The sequence below is a fragment of the Theropithecus gelada genome, unplaced genomic scaffold, assembly GCF_003255815.1.
Source record: "Theropithecus gelada isolate Dixy unplaced genomic scaffold, Tgel_1.0 HiC_scaffold_1583, whole genome shotgun sequence".
NCBI lineage: Eukaryota > Metazoa > Chordata > Mammalia > Primates > Cercopithecidae > Theropithecus > Theropithecus gelada.
Window position 1 is genome coordinate 2,401 of NW_020257581.1, and position 3,404 is coordinate 5,804.

Below are 3,404 nucleotides of genomic sequence, written 5' to 3' on the forward strand. Positions count from 1 at the left end.
GCATAGCCTTGAAAATAATTTTTAACTGAGTGGAATAATAATAATATTGATAAAAGTAGCAGCTGGCCAGGTGTGGTGGCTTACACCGGTCATCACAACACTTTGGGAGGCTGAGGCAGGAGGATGGCTTGAGGCTAAGAGTTTGAGATAGGCCTCGGAAACAAAGGGAGTCACCATCCCTACAGAAAAATACGTGAATTACAAGCATGTTCCTGTAGCCCCAGCTACTTGGGAGGCTGAGGTGGGAGGATCGCTTGAGCCCAGGGAGGCTGAGACTACAGTGAGTCATGATCAGGCATCTGCACTCCAGCCTGGGTGACAGAGTGAGACCCTGTCTCAAAACAACAAAAAAAGCAGCAGCTAACATCAACTGACCTTTTACCAGATGCCTATTAATACCATGGATTAATTTCTTATAATTGTTTCTTTCAGTTAACCACTCTGTCTTCAGTTACTCCCAGATTTTCACTGTGTTTGTACAGATGACCTTTTGTTTAGATTGAGTTGTCACCCCAAGGTATTTCCAGAAATAAGATTACTGTGAGTCATGGTGAATGGACATTCTCATTACCCTTGATGTAAATTGACAAGGTTTTGGGTGCCTCCCAGCTATAATCTCAGCACTTTTGGAGGCTAAGACAGGAGGATTGCTTGATGCCAAGAGTTGGAGGAGGCAGTTTGGCAGTATGGTGAGACCCTGTCTCTATTATTTTAAAAAATTGTCAAGCCTTACCCTGGAAGGCTTATATACAATTTAAACACCCCTCATAGTATAAGAAAGTGCCCATTTCACTGCACCTTTGCCAGCACAGGGTATTATAATTTAATAAGTCATTTTTTGTTTGATTATTTTAAATAGGTAAAAGACCTCATATTACTTTACTTGTTACATTTTGACATCTTTCCTTAGCTTATTAGCTCTGTTTCTTTTCTGTCTGTCAATGGTGGTGGTTGTTGTTTTGTTCTTTGAGACAGCGTCTTGCTCTGTCACCCAGGCTTGACTGTAGTGGCATAATCATGACTCACTGCAGCCTTGATCTCCCAGGCTCAAACTTCAGCTTCCTGAGTAGCTGGGACTACAAGTGTGCACCACCACTCCCAGCTAAGTTTTTTCTTTTTCTGGAAAGAGACAGGATCTCACTGTGTTGTCCAGACCGGTCTCTAGCTCCTGGCCTTAAGCAATCCTCCTGCATTAGCTTCTCAAATTGCTGGAATTTCAGGTATGAGCCACCATGCTTGGCCTGGGCTAGTCCTGTTTTCTCTAGAGTTCTCTTCACTTGGTGCTAGCCAATCTCTCATTATGCTATTCCCCTGTTACAATGAATAATTCTCTGGATTAAATTTTACCACTTTAAAGTTTTGAGAGGTTTATGTCTCCTGATTGGACTCTGACTAATATGCTCGGAAGGGTCCAAGGAGATAAACCCACACAAATGGGATTTGGGCATAGGTTTGGTTTTCCAAGGGACAGTGCTGAGCTCCTTGCCAATGGGAAATGGGATGCTGGTGATTTCCGGTAAGTGACCTCACAGTGACTCAAGCTACCACTTACTATTGATTGTGATGAAATGCCAACTGAGGCACATGCCTTGGGAGCTCAGTGGTTGCTGCACTTGACTGCTATGAAGACTGGTGTGGGAAGGGTCCCTTTGCATGCACTTGAGCGGGGGTCCCCAGCCCCTGAGCCATGGAGCTGTAAGGAGCCACACAACAGGAGGTGAGTGGTGTCGAGTGAGGGAAGCTTCATCTGTATTTACAGCCACTCCCCTTTGCTCACATTCCCGCCTGAGCTCCACCTTCTCTCAGGTCAGCAGCAGCATTAGATTCTCATAGGGACAGCACAACCTAGATCCCTCACATGCACGGTTCACAACAGGGTGTGTGCTCCTATGAGAATCTAATGCCTAATGATCTGTCACTTTCTCCCGTCATGCTCAGATGGGACCATCTAGTCACAGGAAAACAAGCTTAACATGCCCACTGATTCTACATTATGGTGAGTTCTATAATTACTTTACTGTATATCACAATTTAATAGTGGAAATAAAGTACCTAATAAATGTCAATGTAATATGCTTGAATCTTTTGGCCCAGGTCTTGCCTCCCGGCAGCCTCTCCAGGCCCAGAACTTTCTCCAGTTGGCCTTTACAGACCAAGCTCGTGACTCACAATGGTCTGTTTAGGCCCATACCCTACCTTACAGCAGTCTTTGCGCATGAGGCTACTGCCTTACAACAGCATCCACAGGCCCAGCTCCAACGTTATGACAGCCTCTTTAGGCCCAGCTCCAGCCTCCCAGTCTTCTCTCCAGGCCCAGAACTTTCTCAAGTCAACCTCACCAGACCCAGCTCCTGCCTCTCATTGCCATCCCAAGGGCCAGCTTTTTCCTCAGGGCCACCTTCCAAGACCCAGCTCCTGTTTTACAGTGGCCTCTTGAGGCCCATCTTCTGACTCCCGGCAGCCTGTACAGGCCCAGCTCCTGCCTTACAGTAGCCTCTTTAGTCCCAACTCCTGCCTCTTTGCAGGAGGCCCAAATGTCCTCAAGTCTAGGCCACAAAATCCAGGCCCAAAATATCCACAAGTCGGCCTCTCAAGACCCTGCTCCTGCCTTTCGTTGGCCTCTCCAGGCCCACCTGCTGCCCCTAGATGGCCTCTACAGGCTGCGCTTTTACTTCTGGCTGTGCCTGGAGGCCCAACTCCTGCCTCAGAACAACCTCTTTTGGCTCAGCTCCTGCCCAGCTCCTAGTGGCCTTTGAAGACCCAAAAGTGCCTCAAGTCAAACTTTCCAGGTCCACCCTCTGCCTCCCAGTGGCCTGGACAGGCCCAGCTCCTACGTGACAATGGCCTCTCCAGGCCCAGCTTTTGCCTTACGGACATCTTCCCCAAACAAGCTCCTACCTGCCTCCTGGCCACTTTGATGGGCCCAGATCCTGCCTCACACTAACCTCATTACGCCCAGCTCATGCCTCACTGTGGCCTGTCCACGCCCAGGTCCTGCCCCCCGACAGGCTGTCCGTGCCCGAAACTTCTTCAAGTCAGCCTCTCCAGTCACATCTCCTGCCCAGCATTGGCCTCTTTAGGCAGAGCTCATGCCTTGGTGGCCTCTCCAGGCCCAGCTCCTGCATCCTGGCAGCTTCTGTAGACCAAGAACTTTCTCAGGTCCGCCATCCCAGGCCCAAGTCCTGCCTCCTGTCAGCCTCTATAGGCTCAACCTCTGCCTCACAGGAGACTTTCCTGGCCACCTAGGCCAAGCTCCTGCCTTTCAGCAGCCTCTGCAGGCCCAGCTCCTGCCTCTCAATGACCTCTCTAGAGCAAGCTCATGCCTCACAGTGGCCATTCTGGCTCAGCTTTTGCCTTTTGGCAGCATCTCCAGGCCCAGAACTTCCTCAAGTGGGCCTCTCCAG

General features: G+C 49.4%; 1 pseudogene across 1 annotated transcript; it reads left to right on the forward strand.

Annotated features, from left to right (window-relative positions):
• Positions 1-929: 929 nt before the first annotated feature.
• LOC112617032 lies at positions 930-2,918 on the forward strand (annotated as a pseudogene). The gene is made up of 4 exons (XR_003117837.1): positions 930-1,717; positions 1,939-1,996; positions 2,095-2,425; positions 2,647-2,918. The product of XR_003117837.1 is annotated as a putative uncharacterized protein FLJ44672 (transcript).
• The last annotated feature ends 486 nt before the right edge of the window (positions 2,919-3,404 follow it).